Source organism: Anomaloglossus baeobatrachus, chromosome 9, assembly GCF_048569485.1.
Source record: "Anomaloglossus baeobatrachus isolate aAnoBae1 chromosome 9, aAnoBae1.hap1, whole genome shotgun sequence".
Taxonomy (NCBI): Eukaryota; Metazoa; Chordata; class Amphibia; order Anura; family Aromobatidae; genus Anomaloglossus; species Anomaloglossus baeobatrachus.
Genome location: NC_134361.1, coordinates 138044044 through 138068352, shown reverse-complemented (window position 1 = coordinate 138068352; position 24309 = coordinate 138044044).

Sequence of the window (24309 nt, the reverse complement as noted above, 5' to 3'; positions counted from 1 at the left end):
TAGGTTCACAGATGCTGTCATCTTGTGTAGCTGTTAAAATCTGTTTTCACGGACCTGACTGTCACCTATGGCTCTGACACTGTCGGTATTAGCCCTTACAAGGACTAATAGAAACTTCTATCCCTATTCTGTATAGCGCTGTGTATAGAGCGTACACAGCAGTATCGGAGACAGGAGCTACGCCAGCGGTGACTTTCACCAAGACGCAGAAGGCAGATAATGGCGTGCTGGAGGAAAATGTCCGTTTTTATAATGCATGGACATGTGACATGGACATCCTATCACACATGCCGTTGCTTCTCTGGCTAAAAGTCCACTTAGCTGTGTGTGTGTCTGGGATTGGCTGACATGCTGGCCCACCCCACTACACGCGCACGCTTAGGGAAGGAAGACAAGGAAAAAAAAAAAAATGGCGATCGCCATTATCCAAACAGCAGTGATCTGAATGCGCTGTTCCCGCACACTATACGCTGAAATTTCATAATAGTGTGAGTCACAGAGTGACTTACACTATTACAGCAGAAAGCCAGCTAGTATTTAGCTTGTCTTTTTGCTGCTAGAACCGTTCTCGAACGTATCTAGAACTATCGAGCTTTATGAAAAAGCTCGAGATCTAGTTCGATCTAGAACAGCCCCCAAAATTACTCGAGCCGCGAACTGGAGAACCTCGAACCGCGAACCGCGCTCAACTCTAGTGACGTCACCAGCCTCAATACCTTTCCCGCGGTGCGGGGTCACCAGGGTGGTGCGGCCACGTGACCTGGGGCGCGGTCACGTGGTGTGGCGTCGCCGTCACGTGCCCCCGGCGTCCTGACGTCACGGTCACATGGCTCGGTGGTGCGGTCATGTGACCGGGCGCTGAACTCGGAAGTGCGGCCTGCGCGATAGCGCAGGGCTAGGTCATCACAGAAGGGGCTGCTGCGGCCCATTTTCACGCGGCCTGGTCAAAGAGGAGCTTTAGGAAGGGAGCGGATGAGGGCCCATGGCAGGTTACCACTTACAACCTGTCATGGGAAGATGTCGGCGCAGAAACTGCGGACCTGGACGGCAGTCAAGCAGCGGTGCGGGCGGTAGTGGGATGGGAAATGCCATCACCGGCCCCTTCTACTTTCCTTCAGTTACGGCGCAGCGGTCAGCATTACACCATGGTCGGCACGGCCACGTGACCCAGGGCGCGGTGCGTGGTCTGGCGGCGCAATCACATGCCCCTGGCATCACGGTCATCTGCTACTGCCGAGGATCTAGGTGGAACAGCCTGAACAGGATCCAGCAGGCAGTGGCGGCACATCTGGCGCTGGCTCGGGGGGTCAGCAAACGGCAGGGCTGACCCAGAGCTGGACTTGACACGCGATTGTCTGCATATTCCAGGAGTGCGGCCTGCGCAGCCGCATAGGGTCTGGTCAGTGGTCGGGTGGCAGCATGTGTTCCAGCTGGCGGATGTGCGGCTGGAGCGCACCACCCCCCCAAGTTGTGGCTCTGAGCCGGTGACTATGTGACAAGCGTCCCCGGCTGGCCGGTCAGTCCGGCCGGTTGCGTTGCGGCCCTGGAGGGCTGCAACCTGCGTTTACCCGTGGAGAAGATGGCAGTGCTCGACGCGGAGGACACGTGACGGCTGTTCCGTGGGATTCCACTGAGTCAGCCTAGTAAGTTAAGGCTCACTTAAAACCTTGTATTAATGCTTGGATTATGGTGGGTGATAAGGGTGTCGATACGTATGATTTCGGGTGCAATAGGGCGGTAGTTTGTTTGTCAGCGAGTTTCATCATGAGGTTGGGGACCCTGTGTATGGTGTTGAATTTTGTACGGAGTGGTTGCTACATGGTCCCGGATGCCTTGCTATGCACTTCATGTGCGTTGGGGTTTTCATGCTAGGGTGTCTATCTCTAGATGACGACATTGTTTATTCTGGTTGGCGTAATTGCGCTTGCATTCGTTGGGTGATTTTGTATGATTGGGTGATTTCCTGGTGGTTCGTGACTGATTCAGGTGTAAGTCGGCGGTGGGGCGGAGATTGAGGCAGGGATACGAATACTTGCAAAGGGGTGGTGGATAGCCATGTTCACGGCGATTCCATAGTTTATATAATGGTCATGGGGGTCTTTTAGCTAGAGGATTATCGCGGTTCATAGTATTTGATAAGGGTTCGATGGTAGTCCACTGACATGGTGGCCCATCCTGCGGGGGTGCATTTGCATTTGGCGGCTTACTCTTGAGCGTTGCATGGGGGGGGTGCTATTGCTGGTGGGAGGTGAAGGGGAAGGTGGTTACGTTTTACGAGGGGTGTTTTATATTTTATAGGCATCGGTCTAGGTCCGGTTCTCCAACAGGGGTTGTGTGAGTACTGGGGTTTTTTTCAGGTTCACTGGGGCGCGGCATGTTTTGTTGCGGCCAGATGTTAAGGTCGAGATGATTGGGACAGCAGTTCTTTGGAGATCTGTCCTTCATTGCGGCGGTTGACGAAACCTCCCTGGGGGTCTTGAAATTGACCATTCACCTGTATGCGGTGCCCAGGTTAGCCGTCTATTAACAGGAGTAATAGGCGATTAATGTAAAAAAAAAAAAAATGGCACGATTTTGTTGCCTTTGCCTGTAATCGGGTTTTCAATGTTTGTTTACGATTTCTTTCGTACATATATTGTGTGGAGCTGGACGTTTTATGGTTGCTCAATGTCTGGTTATTGTGGTCCATGGTTCGGGTTTGGTCCCATAGTTGGGGGATTATCCAATATTCGGGATGGTTGAGTGCTTATTTTCTGTTTCTGGGACAACCTGGGACTGCTAAGCTGTTTCTTCATGCCCAGGGTGTATTTGTGTCGCAGGCGGCGGGGCTCTGCGCTCACTACGCTCGGGTCCGGCACTGCTGCTGCTCGGTGGCTTGAGCGGTGGGCCGGATCAGGGGACTCGAGCGGCACTCCTCGCCCGTGAGTGAAAGGGGGGAAGTTTGGTTTGGGGATTTGGTCCGTGACGCCACCCACAGTTTGTGGTGAGGTTGGGGCACCACCGCTGCTATTGACGTGGATCCCAGGAGCGATGGCAGGGAGCAGCTGGGATGTTTCTCTCCCCTCCGTGGGTAGCGGGGTTGGTGGTCCCGGGGCCCGGTGAGGTGACGGGAAGGCAAGGTTGGCAAGGTGCAGGGTCGCTTGGACTGCGCAGCGCTGTGCCGGATGGCACGGTAGTACTCACTCAGCCACAAAGATATGCAAGGTCTCTTTTAAAACAAACGGCTGGATGGACGGGTCCCGCAGCCGGCTGCAGTGCTTTTCCCCTGACCTTGGGTTGGTATTGTGAGTCCTTTCCTGCACCACCTTGTATGCTCCTCCTGTGCTCCGGTTTCCAGCTGGTTCCCCGGTTCGGTACCGGATACCTACGGTTCAACCAAGACTGTCTTCCCGGCTCCCGCAGACGGCCACTACCGTCTGCCTGACTGGCTACACGAGGGCCCTAGGCTCCAACCTAGGCCCCAGTCTGCGTCTGCCTCTCTGCAGACCTCCTCTCTCTTCCTCTGCCTGGACTTGTCTGAACTAGTTTCCTGCCTCAGGCCAGCTAGACTCTTCGGTCGGCGTGCCTATCTGCTTAACTCCGCCCACCTGGTGTGTCTGTCTGAACCCGAGGGAAGAAATCAGGTCTCACTGGGGATGACTGCTGTGAACTGCTGGGAGTGGGGGTGTGTGTGTGTGTTGTTACCTGTGACAACCTGGCTAGTCCAGGGCGCCACATTCCCCCTTGGTAAAATGCAGACCGTCCGCGGGCTGCCCGTCCATCACCGGTTTTATTTTCTTTTTAAACTTCAAAATACATAAAACAAGCATATTTAGAAATCTTCCCTTAATGGGAGGCACATTACTTCAACTTTAAACTGTTCTGCCACCCCTCCACCTGCGGTGCAGACGGCCCCCTCCGGAACTTGAGGATGCTCAACAGGGGTGACAGTCCATAAAACAGTCAACGTTAAACTTGCGGGTAGCCGTCCATGCTCCGCTACCACCGCTGCTGCCGCCACTCCCAGTACGGGGCACGGGTTCCGTGCTCTGCCTCCTGCTCAGGAGCCAGGCCCACTCGGATGCCCTCGGCGCCGGCTACAACAGGCCTCGCTAACTGCCGAGGGCCCCATCTCTCACTGGCCTGCTCCTCTCTGCAGGGGCATTCCGGCTGCTCCACAGCCGGGACGGGGTACTTGGGAGCGGCTGGCACCGCATCTGGGCAGACTTCCGGTCGGGTGTCGCCTCCGCTGCCGGGGCCGACGTCATCATTGTTGCGGCCGGGCGGACTGCTGGAGCTGACGTCTTCACCGTTGCGGCCTGGCGGACTGCCGGAGCCAGGTGAGCTGTCATCGGGGTTGCGGCTACTGCTTCCAGGAACCAGACGGGTGCAGAGTCCTGGCGTCCCTGCTTTTATAGCCTCGGTTACATGCAGCAGGCTTGCACCCGCCCCCCCTTGGTTCTTTCTAGCACTTCCTGCTTCAGGGAGCGGGGCTTCACTTTCGTGCCTTCCCTGCTCGGGGAAGACGCTCGAGCGGGAAAATCTTTGCGCCCAAGATGGCGGATTCTGAAATTTTTCGTCCGGACACCGCCGGCGGGGCTACAAGGCGCACTTCTACCAGCCGGTAGAACGGTAAGATCCTGTTCGTGACGCCAAGTTGTCGCGGGGGGGTGGTGGTCGTCTCTGCTGCGCTCTCGCTGGCGCTCGGGTCCGGCGCTGCTGCAGCCTGCTGCTTGCTGCTCGCTGCTCGGTGGCTCGAGCGGTGGGCCGGATCCGGGGACTCGAGCGGTGCTCCTCACCCGTAAGTGAAAGGGGGTAGTTTTTGGGATTGGGGAAGTCGGTTTGTGACGCCACCCACGGTTTGTGGTGAGGTTGGGACACCACCGCTGCTCTGGACGGGGATCCCGGGAACGATGACAGGGAGCAGCCGAGATGTTTCTCTCTCCTCCGTGGGTAGGGGGGTTTTTGGGTGGTCCCGGGGCCCGGTGAGGGTAACTGGAGAGTGGATGGCAGGGTTTGGTGAGGTGCAGGGTCGCGGGGGCAGCGCGGTGCCAGACGGCACTGTGGTACTCACTCAGCCAGTAACGTACACGGAGTCTCTGGTAAAACACACGGCTGGATGGACGGGTTCCGCAGACGGCTGCGGTGATCACTCCCGGTAGGTTGGCGGTGACTGCCTTTCCCTGCACCTGTAGTGTGTTTTCGGCCCCGATGGCTTCCCACCGGTAACCCGCTCCCCAGCGTGGATAGATGCCGAGGGAGCCCCTTTTGCCCTCAGGCTCTGGCCCTGGGAACTGTAGCCTTGGCGGTGACTGTATTCCCCTTCACGGTTGAGCGGTTGCCTTCAATCAGGTCTTTGCTGCTGGGAAACCCCGGAGGTTCCCGTCGCTAACGGATTTGACCGGTTTTACGGCGACTCCAAACCTGGTCGGGGTCCGTAGGCCCTGCCGAATGGTGCTGGCTTTTCTTCGCTCCCCGGTTCGGTACCGGCGGGTCACCGCCCGTCCCCGATCCTACGGTTCCGCGTCGATCGGCCCCTCCTGCAGACGGTCACCACCGTCTGCCAACCTTGCTGTATGTGCCCGGGCCAGGTACCCGGACACGGTCAGACTGCTCCTCCACTACTACTTTCTACTCCTTCACTTTCACTCTCCTTAACTATACTCCTGTCCTTTCCCGCCTCCAGGACTGTGTACTCCTCGGTGGGTGGGGCCAACTGCCTGGTTCCACCCCACCTGGTGTGGACATCAGCCCCTGGAGGGAGGCTACAAGGATTTGTGTGTGACTGATGTGCCTAACCGGGGTGTGAGGTGTGTTGTTGCAGTACCTGTGACGTCCTGGCTTGTCCAGGGCACCACATTTGCAGAGTTAGCATGTGTTTGATAAGTCGATGTGTTTGGTTCGTCTAGGTGGGGCCCTATGTCTGAGGTCAGGTTACGGGCCATTATCAGGTTCCAGTGTATATCGTGCTACTGTTTTGTGGTCCAGTTTGGCTTATTGAATACGTGAGTCCACGTGCCGTTTGGAGGCCTTTGCAGGACCTGCGGGTTCATGGGGAGATTACGGCAGTCTGCTGGCAGTGTCTGCACAGGGGCAGTTTTAACAAGTTTTATACGCGCGGATTGGTATCCGGTTCTTAGTAGGGTTGCCACCTTAACGTTGGCAGACCGTATCGGGCGGCATTCGTTATGGCGGTTTATAGTAGCTCCTCAGGAGTTTATTATAAGAGTAGGTGGTTCTCGTTTACGATGGGCTTGGGGGTTTCTTTCGGGTACAGCTGGCTTTGCTTTGCTTTATGGGTATATGGTTCGTCTTAGAGTGTTTCTTCCTGGTGCCCCCGGATAGGGGGCTCGGGTAATGTGTCGGTGCGAGGAATAAGTGACATTTGAGTTGGGTGATCCAGTGTGTGGATTATTGGTGTCGGGGGGCCTCCGATTGGCGACTTGTGGGATTTTCCAGCTAGCTAGTGCTGATGGCGGGTGTTGTACCATTTGTTGGTTAGGCGGCTAGATCGTGGGGCATGTTGTGGGTTTCGCCAGCTGTCACGCGGTGGTGTAGCCCCTCCCGGCACTACATTGCCAGGTGGTTACTTTGGTCTTACGTATTTGTCGGGACCAGCAGGTATTACGGGTACACAGTGGTGCGGCGCAGCTGTGGGTGAGGTATTTGAAGTAGTGTGCGAGTAGGTCGCAACTATGCCATTACCTCCCTCAATGTCGGGCTGGATGGCAGGGGTAGCCAGTGCGGTGTGCACTGGCTCTTATGGTTTAAGGACCTGGTAATAGTCTGGGGCTGTGCCCCGTTTGGGGGGTGTTTTGCGGCGCTTTAGGGCTGAGTGGCGGACAAGCACACCAGGCACCTGTGGGTGCAACGTTTGACGGTTGGCCCTGACTTATGGTGTCTGCAATTTCGGAAAAATGTGGTGTCTGAGTTTTCCTGGACTATGGGTCGAGTAGGAGTTTCTGTTCTCTCATTTTGTGAGTAGTATTGAGTCTGCAGTTTAGCGGGGAATGGGCGTGGTGTGCAGTTGGCTTTTGTTGAGAGGGTGGCAACGGTAGTGTTGTGCTTTTGGGTTCAAAGTGCACGGAGATACCAATAATTAACTGTGGTCATGTGCCCCTTTTACGGGGCTTTGAGCAATATGTGGTGGACAGTAGAGATGAGCAAACCGGTCGCGGTTCGGCTCGAGGTTGGTTCGCCGAACGGAGCTCCCGTTCGAGTTCAGTTTGTCGAACGTTCGACGAACCGAACTCGAACCAATAGGCTATAATGGGAGGCAATCACAAACACATAAAATTGCATTATAAATGTACACATACAGTTAATAAACATTGCCATAACACTTACCGGTCCCCGCGATCCCTCCTGCACTCTGTCTCCTGCCGCTATTCCATCCGATGATCGCTGAATCCTCCCGGTGACCGGCACTGCCAGCAGAGATGCAGGACCTATCGTGACGTCAAAATAGCCATGTGACCAGTCACGTGGCTATTATCTCATTGGCTACAGACTGGTCACATGACTATGACGCGTCATGTAGGACCTGCGAGTGCATCTCTCCGGTACACGGTGCACATTTGTGTATCGCCGTGTACCGGCGACATGCTCTAGCACACGGTCGACTCCCCGTTCCGTTAGGGACCGGCTGACACAGCCGGTCATTAACGGAGATCACCGTTGCCATAGCAACGCAGTTAGCGGTGACGTCACCGCTAACCGCGGCTCCCAGAGCACCGTTGCTATGGTAACGCGTCTGTCAGCGTTACCGCTGTTACCGCTGGCAGCCAGCGGCACTGATCTCTCACGGAGTGAAGGCTGCACGCTGCTTCCCGATTGTAGTGAGGATTGTAGTGAGGATGAGGTGCCCCAGCTCATCAAGTGATGAGCTGGGGCACCTCATCCTCACTACAATCCTCACTACAATCCTGAAGTGCAGTTTCTTCAAATTCATGTAAAGGCACTTGGAACGCTGAAATTGCTGCTTATAATTTAAGCCTCTATTAAAAACCTCTTATCAGCGCTGGTTTATTGGGGATTTATTGGGCTGACAGGGGGTAATAAAGATGGAGTCTCTAATGTGTCTGTGTATTTATTTCTATTAAAGTATTTTTTCTCTGTGTGGTGTCTTTTTTTTAACCCTTTATTGGAGATTCTTAATGGCCGGGTCAAACGTGCCTGACATTAAGAATCTCTGGCTTAATACTGGCTAGTAAAACAAAGCCAGTATTAACTCATGATTACCCAACAAGCCACCCGGCTCCAGGGCTGTTGGAAGAGTTGGATACAGCGCCAGATGATGGCGCTTCTATGAGAGCGCCATTTTCTGGGGCGGCTGCGGACTGAAATTCGCAGCAGAGGCACCCAGAAACCTCGGGCTAACCTGTGCCGCGGATTCCAATCCCCAGCTGCCTAGATGTACCTGGCTGGACACAAAAATGGGGCGAAGCCCACGTCATTTGTTTTTTAATTATTTCATGAAATAAGTGAAATAATTAAAAAAAACGGGCTTCCCTATATTTTTGGTTCCCAGCCGGGTACAAATAGGCAACTGGGGGTTGGAGGCAGCCCGTGGCTGCCTGCTGTACCTGGCTAGCATACAAAAATATGGCGAAGCCCACGTCATTTTTTTGGTGGGCAAAAAACTTCTGCATACAGTCCTGGATGGAGTATGCTGAGCCTTGTAGTTCTGCAGCTGCTGTCTGCTCTTCTCCATACAGACAGACAGCAGCTGCAGAACTACAAGGCTCAGCATACTCCATCCAGGACTTGATTAAAGAATTTCACCAGCACAAAACTCCAGGCATCTTGTTCTTTAAAATAAAAACTTCTTTATTTTCTTATCATTAAAAAGTCCATGCTATAATGGTTAGCCCATGTCAGAGAGGACGCGTTTCGAACATCCAGTTCTTATTCAGTCTCTAAACCATTTAGTCACAGAACTGTTTAAAAAGGGCTGAACTCAAACATGTGATCAAATGCAAGGAGAGAGCAAGACAATTACAAAAACATTAACCCATTACGTTGGATCACTCCATATAGTGCCATAACACTTATATACATACATAGTATTTAAGCAAGATTAATATGCAAACATCAATTCATTTCTTTTATTTAGACCCTTAGGAAATCTTGTGCCCATTAAAAACATCCATTTTATTTCTCTCTGAAAAAGGATATCTTTCAAATTTCCACCTCTTCTAGGTAGTTTGATTTTTTCAATGGCATTAACTTTCATGCCTTTCAAATCACCTGCATGTGCGTCGCGAAAATGTTGAGACGCTCCTGACAATTTTCTCGTGGTGGCATTATTCACATCATAGATGTGTTCAGATATCCTCTTTCTGAGAGAACGACAAGTGCTGCCTATATATTGTAACTGACAAATGGTACAAGATATTAAATAAACCACATGGTCTGAACTGCAGTTTATGAGTGACATTATTTTATAAGTTTTTTTGTCAGTGAATGAGGAAAAATCTTTTACATTTAACATATAACCGCATAGTCCACATGACCTGTGGCCACATTTAAACGAACCTGTACTGGGTAACCAATTGCCGGTATTTTTTTCCCCATTAGTGGAACCGCATCTGTTCATGTGATCACTTGGTGATAACATGGATCCCAATGTAATGTTCCTTTTTGAAACAAACTTAACTCCATTTTTTAAGATTTGATATAATGTGTCATCTGTAGATAAAATGGGTAAATATTTTTTGATAATTTTAATTACATCATAATAGTTCTTACTGTATGTTGTTGAAAAAACAACTGACAATTCCTTCTGGGGACTGTCTTTGATTTTATTCATGTCCAAATATTGTGACCTACTCACTTTATTCGCCTTGGTTTTGGCTTTTTGGAGATTTTTCATTTTATAACCTCTTGCTAAAAACCTTTTTTAAATAATGTTGCATTCCACCTCAAAACCATTTTGGGTGTTGCAACACCTCCTGGCACGGACATATTCACCTGTAGGGATGTTATTTATAACATGCTTCGGATGGCAGCTTCCTGCATGTAATAGCGAGTTGCCTGATATGGGTTTTCTATAGAGGCTGCAATTAATTTCTCCATTATCACCCTTCCCATGAAATTGTATATCCAAAAAATTAATTTTTGATACATCATGAAAAAAAGTGAAAAAAAGATTATGGGCGTTATTATTGATGTAAAATATGAAATCCTCAATTTTTTTGTTTGGATTTTGCCATACAATAAGTACATCATCTATGAATCTCAGATATAATGCGATATCCGAGAAAAAAGGATTACATTGATTAAAGATATATTGTTCTTCCCACCAAAACATGAATATGCCCGCTAATGAGGGGGAAAATCGTGCGCCCATTGAACATCCCTGCAACTGAACATATCCTTTATTTAGAAAGGTGAAATAGTTGTTCTTAAGTAAAAATTCAGTCACATCCACCAAATAATTTTGTAGTTCAAGTGAGTAGTCAGAATATTTGTTGAGCAAATCCCTCAAGGCCAAAATGGCAAGAGAATGTGGAATGGATGTATACAGTGATTGCACATCACAAGTTAACCAACTGTAATTATCCTGCCATTTCATCTGAGAGATAATATTCAACACATGTTTACTATCCAATACATAGCCAGGAGACATTTTGGGAAGAAATTGGAGGTGGTTGTCCAACCACTCTGCCAGATGTTCAGTGTAAGAATCGATACCTGAAACAATTGGTCTCATTTTTGGGGGAAATTGGTTTTTATGTGACTTGGGTAAGGCATAGAGTTGAGCGCGGTTCGTGGTTCGTGGTTCTCCAGTTCTAGGCTCGAGTGATTTTGGGGCCTGTTCTAGATCGAACTAGAACTCGAGCTTTTTGCAAAAGCTCGATAGTTCTAGAAACGTTCGAGAACGGTTCTAGCAGCAAAAAACCAGCTAAATCATAGCTTGGTTTCTGCTGTAATAGTGTAAGTCACTCTGTGAATCACACTATTATGACATTTCAGTGTATAGTGTGCGTGAACAGCGCCTTCAGATCACTGCTGTTTCTATAATGGCGATCGCCATTTTTTTTTTTTTTCTTGTCTTCCTTCCCTAAGCGCGCGCGTCTTGTGGGGCGGGCCAGCATGTCAGCCAATCCCAGACACACACACAGCTAAGTGGACTTTGAGCCAGAGAAGCAACGGCATGTGTGATAGGATGTCCATGTCACATGTCCCTGCATTATAAAAACGGACATTTTCTTCCAGGACGCCATTATCTGCCTTCTGCGTCTTTGGTGTCAGACATCACTGTCGCAGCTCCGTCCTCCTCCTGAGTCCTATCGCCGATACAGCTGTATGCGCTGCATACACAGCGTTAGACAGCTTAGGGAGAGCACTTTATAGCAGTCCTTTTAAGGGCTCAAACCGGCAGGGTCAGAGAGCCATAGGTGACAGGTCCTGCAAACAGCAACAGCGTCTGTGTAGCCAAGGTCAGGGATTTCCTCCCTGCATTTCACCATTAGGAGGGAATAGAAAGGCAGGCTTCCATTCCTCTACCCAGAGCACCACAATCCTGCCACTGTACCCTCTTGTCCTCTGCACACTCCAACTCATTATAACTAAGCCATTACACTAGCAAACACTCAGTGTACCTAGTGGCATCCTATACGTGGCTATTGGACTTTGCTATAGTCCCACTAGTGCAAAGACATTTGCAGAGCGCATCTGCCTGCATTGCACACTCCAACTCATTATAACTAAGCCATTACACTAGCAAACACTCAGTGTACCTAGTGGCATCCTATACGTGGCTATTGGACTTTGCTATAGTCCCACTAGTGCAAAGACATTTGCAGAGCGCGTCTGCCTGCATTGCACACTCCAACTCATTATAACTAAGCCATTACACTAGCAAACACTCAGTGTACCTAGTGGCATCCTATACGTGGCTATTGGACTTTGCTATAGTCCCACTAGTGCAAAGACATTTGCAGAGCGCGTCTGCCTGCATTGCACACTCCAACTCATTATAACTAAGCCATTACACTAGCAAACACTCAGTGTACCTAGTGGCATCCTATCTGTGGCTATTGGACTTTGCTATAGTCCCACTAGTGCAAAGACATTTGCAGAGCGCATCTGCCTGCGTTGCACACTCCAACTCATTATAACTAAGCCATTACACTAGCAAACACTCAGTGTACCTAGTGGCATCCTATCTGTGGCTATTGGACTTTGCTATAGTCCCACTAGTGCAAAGACATTTGCAGAGCGCATCTGCCTGCGTTGCACACTCCAACTCATTATAACTAAGCCATTACACTAGCAAACACTCAGTGTACCTAGTGGCATCCTATCTGTGGCTATTGGACTTTGCTATAGTCCCACTAGTGCAAAGACATTTGCAGAGCGCGTCTGCCTGCATTGCACACTCCAACTCATTATAACTAAGCCATTACACTAGCAAACACTCAGTGTACCTAGTGGCATCCTATCTGTGGCTATTGGACTTTGCTATAGTCCCACTAGTGCAAAGACATTTGCAGAGCGCATCTGCCTGCGTTGCACACTCCAACTCATTAAAACTAAGCCATTACACTAGCAAACACTCAGTGTACCTAGTGGCATCCTATACGTGGCTATTGGACTTTGCTATAGTCCCACTAGTGCAAAGACATTTGCAGAGCGCGTCTGCCTGCATTGCACACTCCAACTCATTATAACTAAGCCATTACACTAGCAAACACTCAGTGTACCTAATGGCATCCTATCTGTGGCTATTGGACTTTGCTATAGTCCCACTAGTGCAAAGACATTTGCAGAGCGCATCTGCCTGCGTTGCACACTCCAACTCATTATAACTAAGCCATTACACTAGCAAACACTCAGTGTACCTAGTGGCATCCTATACGTGGCTATTGGACTTTGCTATAGTCCCACTAGTGCAAAGACATTTGCAGAGCGCGTCTGCCTGCGTTGCACACTCCAACTCATTATAACTAAGCCATTACACTAGCAAACACTCAGTGTACCTAGTGGCATCCTATCTGTGGCTATTGGACTTTGCTATAGTCCCACTAGTGCAAAGACATTTGCAGAGCGCGTCTGCCTACGTTGCACACTCCAACTCATTATAACTAAGCCATTACACTAGCAAACACTCAGTGTACCTAGTGGCATCCTATCTGTGGCTATTGGACTTTGCTATAGTCCCACTAGTGCAAAGACATTTGCAGAGCGCATCTGCCTGCGTTGCACACTCCAACTCATTATAACTAAGCCATTACACTAGCAAACACTCAGTATACCTAGTGGCATCCTATCTGTGGCTATTGGACTTTGCTATAGTCCCACTAGTGCAAAGACATTTGCAGAGCGCATCTGCCTGCGTTGCACACTCCAACTCATTATAACTAAGCCATTACACTAGCAAACACTCAGTGTACCTAGTGGCATCCTATCTGTGGCTATTGGACTTTGCTATAGTCCCACTAGTGCAAAGACATTTGCAGAGCGCGTCTGCCTGCGTTGCACATTCCAACTCATTATAACTAAGCCATTACACTAGCAAACACTCAGTGTACCTAGTGGCATCCTATCTGTGGCTATTGGACTTTGCTATAGTCCCACTAGTGCAAAGACATTTGCAGAGCGCGTCTGCCTGCGTTGCACACTCCAACTCATTATAACTAAGCCATTAGACTAGCAATTTTTGCTGCCAGTTTAAGGCCTGTAGTTGCATTGTCAGGGATATTTATTCTTTATTATTCTGCTGTTAATAAAGCTAGACCACCACTGCAATCTACACCACCTCTCAATTTTTACTACCACATTTTCAGTCCACAATCTTGTCGCAATCAACATGAGTGGCAAAATGACAGATGCTGGTGGAAAGGGGAAGAGGCGTGGTGGAAAAGGCAAAAAAGGTTTTGTCCGTGGGGAAGGTGGCAAAGCTCCATTATCATCTGCTGAAGATAGACCCTCTACCAGCAAAAGTAAGATGTCTACTACTTACCATGGACAATCCGATGTGCTCCCTTTTTTACGGACACGAACAACAGGAAGAAAGGTAGATGATGGGCAAAAAAGGAAAATGCTTGAATGGATCTCAAGTGGTCCAACAAGTGCCCTCTCAGCCACTTCAAGTACCGCATCCAAAAAACACCAGTCCTCTGAGTTGTCATCCCAATCACACTTGATTTCTCCCAGCTCTGAAGTCTCCATCAGCCCTGCACAGTATGGTGGAACTGAGATGGCTGAGTCTGCAGAGCTGTTCAGTCACACTATAGCCTGGGAATCAGAGGTCTGCTCCCAAGCTACAGTGAGTACAGAACAGGAAATGGTCTGCAGTGATGCCCAGAACCTTTGTGACTCGGATTCAGGCCGTGAGGAACAAGTTTCTGAGCATAATGTTGACCCTTTGTCACAAACTGTAACACCTGTGGTTATAGACAATGAGGAACATTCTGATGAAGATGAGACGCAGATACCCGATTGGGATGACAACTTAAATATTCGGTCAGGGCAAGAAGAGGCTCGGTCAGAGGGGGAGGGGAGTGCAAACACAACAATTGATGATGAAGTTCTAGATCCCACCTACTGTCAACCCCCAGTCAGGCACTCGAGGAGGTCAACAGAGGCGGTGGAGGAGGATGCAACCGACGACGAAGTTACCTTGCGCCTTCCTGGACAGAGTCGGAGCACTGGTAGCACATCTACAACTGCATCCTCAGCCACCACTCTACCTCTGAGCATTATTCGGGGTGGATCAACAGGTCGCATGGCCTCTAAGCCTTGCCTAGCCTGGTCCTTTTTTGACATAGAAAAAGATCGCCCAAATTATGTGATATGTAAAATTTGTCATGGTCGTCTTAGTAGAGGTCAAAACCTCAGCAGTTTGACAACTTCTTCCATGAATCGTCACATGAATAAATATCATATGGCCCGGTGGGAAGCTCACCGTGCTGCAATGCAGCCTAGCGGAGCAAACCATCCACCGCCTGCCCCTTCCAGTGCATCCGCGCGCTCGTCATCTTCTAGGACTGTTGGGATAGCTGTCACACCTGTTTTTCCACCCACAACTTCCACCACTGTAACCGCAACAGGCAGTTTGCTTGGTAGGTCGTCAGTTGTTTTGGAAGGGGAAACAAGTGAGTGTGTACAGCTCTCTCAGACATCGATAGCACCAACTTTGGATGAAGGCAACATCATGTCTCCGCCTGCACTTTCCTCACAAAGCTGCATTTTTCCAGGGACACCCTACTCAACACCGTCTACACACAGCAGCCAGATCTCTGTCCCTCAGATGTGGTCAAATAAAAGGCCACTTCCTGCGACCCATGACAAAGCGAAGAGGTTGACTCTATCCCTCTGTAAGCTGTTGGCTACCGAAATGCTGCCTTTCCGCCTAGTGGACACACAGGATTTTAGAGACCTTATGTCTGTCGCTGTGCCCCAGTACCAGATGCCTAGTCGCCACTACTTCTCTAAGAAAGGTGTGCCCGCGCTACACCAGCATGTCGCACACAACATCACCGCTTCCTTGAGAAACTCTGTGTGTGAACGGGTGCATTTCACCACCGATACTTGGACCAGTAAGCATGGACAGGGACGTTACATGTCGCTGACTGGGCACTGGGTAACTATGGTGATAGATGGTGAAGGGTCTGCTGCACAAGTCTTGCCGTCCCCACGACTTGTGTGTCAATCCTCTGTCTGTCCAAGTTCCGCCACTGCTTCTGCATCCTCCACCTCATCTGGGTCCTCCACCTCCGCCCCAAGCCTGCCTGGTCAGGCCACCAGCGTTCTCACTGCGCAGAAGGAATCACGCACGCCTCATTACTATGCTGGCAGCAGAGCGCAACGGCATCAGGCGGTCTTTAGCTTGACATGTCTTGGGAATAAGAGTCACACAGCTGAGGAGTTGTGGTCAGCTCTGCGGTCCGAGTTTAATACATGGTTGTCTCCACTCAACCTGCAGCCTGGAAAGGCCGTGTGCGACAATGCTGCAAACCTGGGTGCGGCCCTTCGCCTGGGCAAGGTGACACACGTACCTTGTATGGCTCACGTGTTGAACCTTGTCGTCCAGCAATTTTTAACACACTATCCCGGCCTAGATGGCCTTCTGAACAGGGCACGAAAACTGTCTGCTCACTTCCGCCGTTCAAGCGCCGCAGCAGAGCGACTTGCATCGCTCCAGAAGTCTTTCGGCCTGCCGGTTCATCGCCTGAAATGCGATGTGGCGACACGCTGGAATTCAACTCTCCACATGTTACAGCGACTGTGGCAGCACCGCAGAGCCCTGGTGCAATACGTCATGACGTATAGCCTGGGCCAACGAGATGCAGAGGTGGGGCAGATCACCCTGATGGAGTGGTCTCAGATCAAGGACCTATGCACCCTTCTGCACAGTTTCGACATGGCGACGAATATGTTTAGCGCTGACAATGCCATTATCAGCATGACGATTCCAGTCATTTACATGCTGGAGCACACGCTAAACACTATTCGGAGTCAGGGGGTGGGACAACATGAAGGGGAGGAACTACAGGAGGATTCATATGCGCAAGGGACAACAACATCACCAAGGTCCAGACGTTCATCACCACCAACGCAGCAGGCATGGGACCATGGGGGACAGGGATCGACAAGGGCGCATAGTAGCAGGCGAAATGTTGAGCAAGGTGCAGGAGAACATGAAGAAATGGAGGACGAACTGTCCATGGACATGGAAGACTCAGCGGATGAGGGAGACCTTGGTCAAATTTCAGTTGAAAGAGGTTGGGGGGAGATGTCAGAGGAAGAAAGAACGGGTAGCACCTCTATGCCACAAACACAGCGTGGACTTGGTCTGCATGGCTGCGCAAGACACATGAGTGCCTTTTTGTTGCACTACCTCCAACATGACAGTCGTATTGTCAAAATTAGAAGTGATGATGACTACTGGATTGCCACACTATTAGATCCCCGGTACAAGTCCAAATTTTGTGACATAATTCCAGCCATAGAAAGGGACGCACGTATGCAGGAGTATCAGCAGAAGCTGTTACTCGATCTTAGCTCGGCTTTTCCACCAAACAACCGTGCAGGTGCAGGGAGTGAATCTCCCAGTTGTAACTTGACAAACATGGGACGGTCTCGTCATCTTCAACAGTCTACCCGTACCAGTAGGACCGTATCTGGTGCTGGTAACAGCAATTTTATGGAATCTTTTCATAATTTTTTTAGACCATCTTTTGCAAGGCCACCAGAGACAACAAGTCTGACACATAGTCAACGGCTGGAGAGGATGATACAGGAGTATCTCCAAATGAACATCGATGCCATGACTGTGCAACTGGAGCCTTGCTCCTTTTGGGCTTCAAACCTAGAAAAATGGCCAGAGCTCGCAACTTACGCCTTGGAGATTTTGTCGTGTCCAGCTGCCAGCGTTGTCTCTGAACGTGTCTTCAGTGCTGCTGGGTGTGTGCTGACAGATAAGCGCACGCGTCTGTCCAGTGACAATGTGGACAGACTGACGTTCATCAAAATGAACAAGTCATGGATCCAGAAGGAATTTACAACCCCTGTGTCATCCTGGGGAGAGTAAATGCTTGTGGATTTGGAATGTGCTTGATGCAAATCTAGCTGTGAAGTGTACAACTAGGGCACAAGTGCTGCCACTGAATGGGTGGGTGTGTGTGGGGCACAATTTTTGGAAAAAAGGGAGACTCCGCTTGGAGTAACCCTTGCTTACATTGTTTTTAAAAGAAGCCAAGATGAACAGAGCTGGGATCAGGAAAGACTTTGCTACCTACCCTGGTGTCATCCTGGGGACGGTTAATTATGGCGTATTTTTGAATGTGCTTGATGCAAATCTAGCTGTGAAGTGTACAACTAGGGCACAAGTGCTGCCACTGAATGGGTGGGTGTGTGTGGGGCACAATTTTTGGAAAAAAGGGAGACTCCGCTTGGAGTAACCCTTGCTTACATTGTTTTTAAAAGAAGCCAAGATGAACAAGTCATGGTTCAGCAAAGACTTTATCTACCTACCCCGGTGTCATGCTGGGGACGGTTAATTATGGCGTATTTTTGAATGTGCTTGATGCAAATCAAAACATCCTGTTTGCAACTAGGGCCCAAGTGCTGCCACTGATGGGGTGGGTGTCTGTGTGGCCCAATTTTTTGAAAAAAGGGAGACTCCGCTTGGAGTAACCCTTGCTTGCTGTGTTTTTAAAAGAAGCCAAGATGAACAGAGCTGGGATCAGGAAAGACTTTGCTACCTACCCTGGTGTCATCCTGGGGACGGTTAATTATGGCGTATTTTTGAATGTGCTTGATGCAAATCTAGCTGTGAAGTGTACAACTAGGGCACAAGTGCTGCCAATGAATGGGTGGGTGTGTGTGGGGCACAATTTTTGGAAAAAAGGGAGACTCCGCTTGGAGTAACCCTTGCTTACATTGTTTTTAAAAGAAGCCAAGATGAACAAGTCATGGTTCAGCAAAGACTTTATCTACCTACCCTGGTGTCATGCTGGGGACGGTTAATTATGGCGTATTTTTGAATGTGCTTGATGCAAATCTAGCTGTGAAGTGTACAACAAGGGCACAAGTGCTGCCACTGAATGGGTGGGTGTGTGTGGGGCACAATTTTTGGAAAAAAGGGAGACTCCGCTTGGAGTAACCCTTGCTTACATTGTTTTTAAAAGAAGCCAAGATGAACAAGTCATGGTTCAGCAAAGACTTTATCTACCTACCCTGGTGTCATGCTGGGGACGGTTAATTATGGCGTATTTTTGAATGTGCTTGATGCAAATCTAGCTGTGAAGTGTACAACAAGGGCACAAGTGCTGCCACTGAATGGGTGGGTGTGTGTGGGGCACAATTTTTGGAAAAAAGGGAGACTCCGCTTGGAGTAACCCTTGCTTACATTGTTTTTAAAAGAAGCCAAGATGAACAAGTCATGGTTCAGCAAAGACTTTATCTACCTACCCCGGTGTCATGCTGGGGACGGTTAATTATGGCGTATTTTTGAATGTGCTTGATGCAAATCAAAACATCCTGTTTGCAACTAGGGCCCAAGTGCTGCCACTGATGGGGTGGGTGTCTGTGTGGCCCAATTTTTTGAAAAAAGGGAGACTCCGCTTGGAGTAACCCTTGCTTGCTGTGTTTTTAAAAGAAGCCAAGATGAACAGAGCTGGGATCAGGAAAGACTTTGCTACCTACCCTGGTGTCATCCTGGGGACGGTTAATTATGGCGTATTTTTGAATGTGCTTGATGCAAATCTAGCTGTGAAGTGTACAACTAGGGCACAAGTGCTGCCACTGAATGGGTGGGTGTGTGTGGGGCACAATTTTTGGAAAAAAGGGAGACTCCGCTTGGAGTAACCCTTGCTTACATTGTTTTTAAAAGAAGCCAAGATGAACAAGTCATGGTTCAGCAAAGACTTTATCTACCTACCCTGGTGTCATGCTGGGGACGGTTAATTATGGCGTATTTTTGAATGTGCTTGATGCAAATCTAGCTGTGAAGTGTACAACTAGGGCACAAGTGCTGCCACTGAATGGGTGGGTGTGTGTGGGGCACAATTTTTGGAAAAAAGGGAGACTCCGCTTGGAGTAACCCTTGCTTACATTGTTTTTAAAAGAAGCCAAGATGAACAAGTCATGGTTCAGCAAAGACTTTATCTACCTACCCCGGTGTCATGCTGGGGACGGTTAATTATGGCGTATTTTTGAATGTGCTTGATGCAAATCAAAACATCCTGTTTGCAACTAGGGCCCAAGTGCTGCCACTGATGGGGTGGGTGTCTGTGTGGCCCAATTTTTTGAAAAAAGGGAGACTCCGCTTGGAGTAACCCTTGCTTGCTGTGTTTTTAAAAGAAGCCAAGATGAACAGAGCTGGGATCAGGAAAGACTTTGCTACCTACCCTGGTGTCATCCTGGGGACGGTTAATTATGGCGTATTTTTGAATGTGCTTGATGCAAATCTAGCTGTGAAGTGTACAACTAGGGCACAAGTGCTGCCACTGAATGGGTGGGTGTGTGTGGGGCACAATTTTTGGAAAAAAGGCAGACTCCGCTTGGAGTAACCCTTGCTTGCTGTGTTTCTTAAAAATGATCCAAGATGAACAGAGCTGGGATCAGGAAAGACTTTGCTACCTACCCCGGTGTCATCCGGGGGACGGATAAGAATGGCGTATTTTTGAATGTGCTTGATGCAAATGTAGCTGTGAAGTGTACAACTGGGGCACAACTGCTGCCACTGAAGGGGTGGGTGTGTGTGGGGCCCAATTTTTGGAAAAAAGGGAGACTCCGCTTGGAGTCACCTTGCGGTGTTTTACATGACTTTAGAAGGGCGTGCCATGCCTATATCTGTGTGTCCTCCTCTTTTTCCTTGTCCAGCTGTTTTGTTTTCGCATGAGTATATGTCCTTGTCACTTTCCCATGTGTTTGAGTTGTTTGTCACCTTTTGGACACCTTTGAGGGTGTTTTCTAGGTGTTTTTCTGTGTTTTGTGATTGCCTGCCATTGTTTCCTATTGGCTCGAGTTCGGTTCGTCGAACGTTCGACGAGCCGAACTCGAACGGGACCTCCGTTCGGCGAACCGACCTCGAGCCCAACCGGGACCGGTTCGCTCATCTCTAGTTAGGCATGTAATAGTGGTATTAAACAATGAGAGGGATTAAGATAATCTCTCAATTTTTCATCCATTAAACCCAAATGTAAGCCTTCCTCCAAAATTTTCTCCAAAGATTTTTTTATGCCTGCAGAGGGGTCATGATCGACTCTGCTGTAGGTATCACAATCCTGTAACATAGTCAATACCTCCCTTTCATAAAGTCCTGTGTCCAAAACTACGACTGCCCCCCCCTTGTCAGAATTTTTTATTATGATGTTCAAGTTTTTTTGCAGGGAAATAACCGCATCTTTTTCAGTTTTAGACAAATTTTGAACCATAGGTTCTTGTAAATGAGAAAGAGCAGTTAATTCTTTTTCTACTATATTCTGAAAGTCAGTCATCTGATCACACCTCGAGGGGATGGGATAAAAACTTGGATTAGGAACATTAAAATGGGAAACCGCACAATGTGAATTAGGTCTGGTACCACTATCACTTGATAAATCATGCAAACTTTGTAAAGCCATTTGTTCTTTGAATGACATAGGAGAGAAAAATGTGTCGGCTGATGCATCTGAAACATTAGGAACATTAGACCCATTTTCATCTTGAAAGAAGTGTTTTTTTACTGTTAATTTTCGAATGAACTTATTAACATCTAATATTGTTTTAAAAAGATCAAACCTCTTATTGGGAACAAAATTTAAACCCCTTTTCAAAACACTTATTTCACTACTGTTTAAAATGCATGCCGACATATTTATAACAGAAAAATTATTATTATCAATATTCATTTCCTCTTCCCCCTTGTGTAATGATTGTGTTGATACACATGACTTTCTATGTTTGCGGCCGCTCCTCCTTGTTTTTTTCGATTTTTCTGGAAAAACGGCTGATTTTTCAAGTTTTTTGACACACTTGATGAAGTAGATGGAGTGTCAAAATTAGTATCGGACGTGTCTGTATTGTAATCTGTAGAGTCCACATCAGTTGTTTCAAAATCTGTAGAAGAAAAATTTACACGAGTGGAATTGTTGCGTCTTTTGTTATTTTTCAATATGGATTTAGGACCAGCTTGGAAAAATCTCCTAGAATTGTGCCAATTGTAGATTTTATTATCCTCATAGTCCCGCAAATCTCGAACAAACTTTTTTTCTTTAAATGCAGTGATTGTATCCTCAAGGGCAATAATTTTGACATTTATCTGATCTTTCATGGTCTTGTAAGCATCCAGACCTGAATATTGTGCAAGGGAAACTTCAATTTCTTTAATCTTATTCTCCAACACACCTATTTTATTTCGTTCTTGTTCTATAATTAATTGAATACGTTTTTTGGAGCATTCAGATAAGATTGTATCCCATTTTGCGACAAATTCTTGATTAAATTCTACTGTGGGTCTTTTGTTCAGGCGAAGTCCTCTGGGAACCATGCTTTTATCAAGATATGCTTGCAAGGTTTTGCTGTCCCACCAGGTACGAATTCTCGCTGACATTACTTTTTCTAATTCCCACATAATTTGGTTCATTTCAGTATGCGTTTCCAAAAGGGTATCTTGCTTATTTAGTGAAAACATTTTTGCAGCTCTCTCCATTCGTAATCTGTCTGAAGTAACAAAGCTTTCATAATTCTGATTGCTATTAGCATCATTCATCTGGTCTTCCATTTTATGACACAATCTTGTAAGGAACTATAAGTCATGCAATTTCATCATATATAATATACAATGTCTCTTTTTGAAAAGATCCAAGGCAATAATAATTGACTTACTGAAAAGTTCCTGATCGTAGATCACAGGGAGCACGGGTATGGCTAGCTCAGGATGAATAGTAAAAAGGTTTTTTGCCCAGCTCACCTGTGCAATGGAAGCCAGTAATCCTAGGCTGTGCACGGAGAAGAAATTTGGAGAGCCAGTCCATATGCATAGGAAGTGATTAAAGAATTTCACCAGCACAAAACTCCAGGCATCTTGTTCTTTAAAATAAAAACTTCTTTATTTTCTTATCATTAAAAAGTCCATGCTATAATGGTTAGCCCATGTCAGAGAGGACGCGTTTCGAACATCCAGTTCTTATTCAGTCTCTAAACCATCTAGTCACAGAACTGTTTAAAAAGGGCTGAACTCAAACATGTGATCAAATGGAAGGAGAGAGCAAGATAATTACAAAAACATTAACCCATTACGTTGGATCACTCCATATAGTGCCATAACACTTTTTAATGATAAGAAAATAAAGAAGTTTTTATTTTAAAGAACAAGATGCCTGGAGTTTTGTGCTGGTGAAATTCTTTAATCACTTCCCATGCATATGGACTGGCTCTCTAAATTTCTTCTCCGTGCACAGCCTAGGATTACTGGCTTCCATTGCACAGGTGAGCTGGGCAAAAACCTTTTTACTATCCATCCAGGACTGTATGCAGAAGTTTTTTGCCCCCTGAAAAAATTATGTGGGCTTCGCCATATTTTTGTATGCTAGCCAGGTACAGCAGGCAGGTACGGCTGCCCCCAACCCCCAGTTGCCTATTTGTACCCGGCTGGGAACCAAAAATAAAGGGAAGCCCTTTTTTTATTATTTCATGAATTTCATGAAATAATTAGAAAACAAATGACGTAGGCTTCGCCCCATTTTTGTGTCCAGCCAGGTACAACTAGGCAGCTGGGGATTGGAATCCGCAGCACAGGTTGGCCTGAGCTTTCTGGGCCCCACTGCTGCGAATTGCAGTCTGCAGCCGCCTCAGAAAATGGCACTTTCATAGAAGCGCCATCTTCTGGCGCTGTATCCAACTCTTCCAGCACCTGCCTGCTATACCTGGCTAGCATACAAAAATATGGCAAAGCTCACGTCCTTTTTTTGTAGTTTTTTGGCAAAAAAAATAAAAAATGCTTCCCTGGATTTTCCATTGCCAGTGAAGGTAACACCAAGCAGTGGAGGTTAGCAGCCAGTAGCTGCTTGGATTACCCTTAGCTAGCAATACACAAAAATGCAGCGGGAGCCCATATATATTTTTTTTAATTATTTATTTTAATAACTAAAAACAAAATGGGCTTCCCTGTATTTTGATTGCTGGACATCACAGTGCTGTAAAAATAAATCTTTAAAAAAATGACGTTGCGCTCCGCGGTATTTTTGATTCTCAGCGCAGATAAAGCAGACAGCTATGGGTTGCCACCCCCATCTGCCTGCCGTTACCTTGGTTGGCAATCAAAATACAGGGAAGCCCATTAATTTTTTCTATTTAAAAAATAGTTAAAAAAAAATGACGTTGGGTCCCCCCATTTTTGATAGCCAGCTAGGGTAAAGCAGACGGCTGTAGCCTGAAAACCACAGCTGGCAGCTTTACCGTGGTTGGGGATCCAATGTGGAGGTCCCCTCAGGCTCTTTTTTATAATTATTTTATAAATATTAATAATTACACAATAAAAGTAGGGTCCCCCCCAAATTGGATCACCAGCCAAGGTAAAGCGGACAGCTGTGGTCTGGTATTTTCAGGGTGGGAAGGTCCATAGTTATTGAGCCTTCACAGCCTAAAAATAGCAGGCCGCAGGCACCCCAGACGTGGCGCATCCACTAGATGCGCCAATCCTGGCGCTTCACCCCAGCTCATCCCGTGCCCTGGTGCAGTGGCAAACAGAGTAATAAATCGGGTTGATACTAGCTGTAAAGTCACCTGAGATCAAGCCCAGCAGTTTGTGATGTCATGGCGTCTATTAGATACCCAACATCATAAACTGTCAGTACTAACAAAAAAGAAATCGACAAAAGAAATTTATTTGAA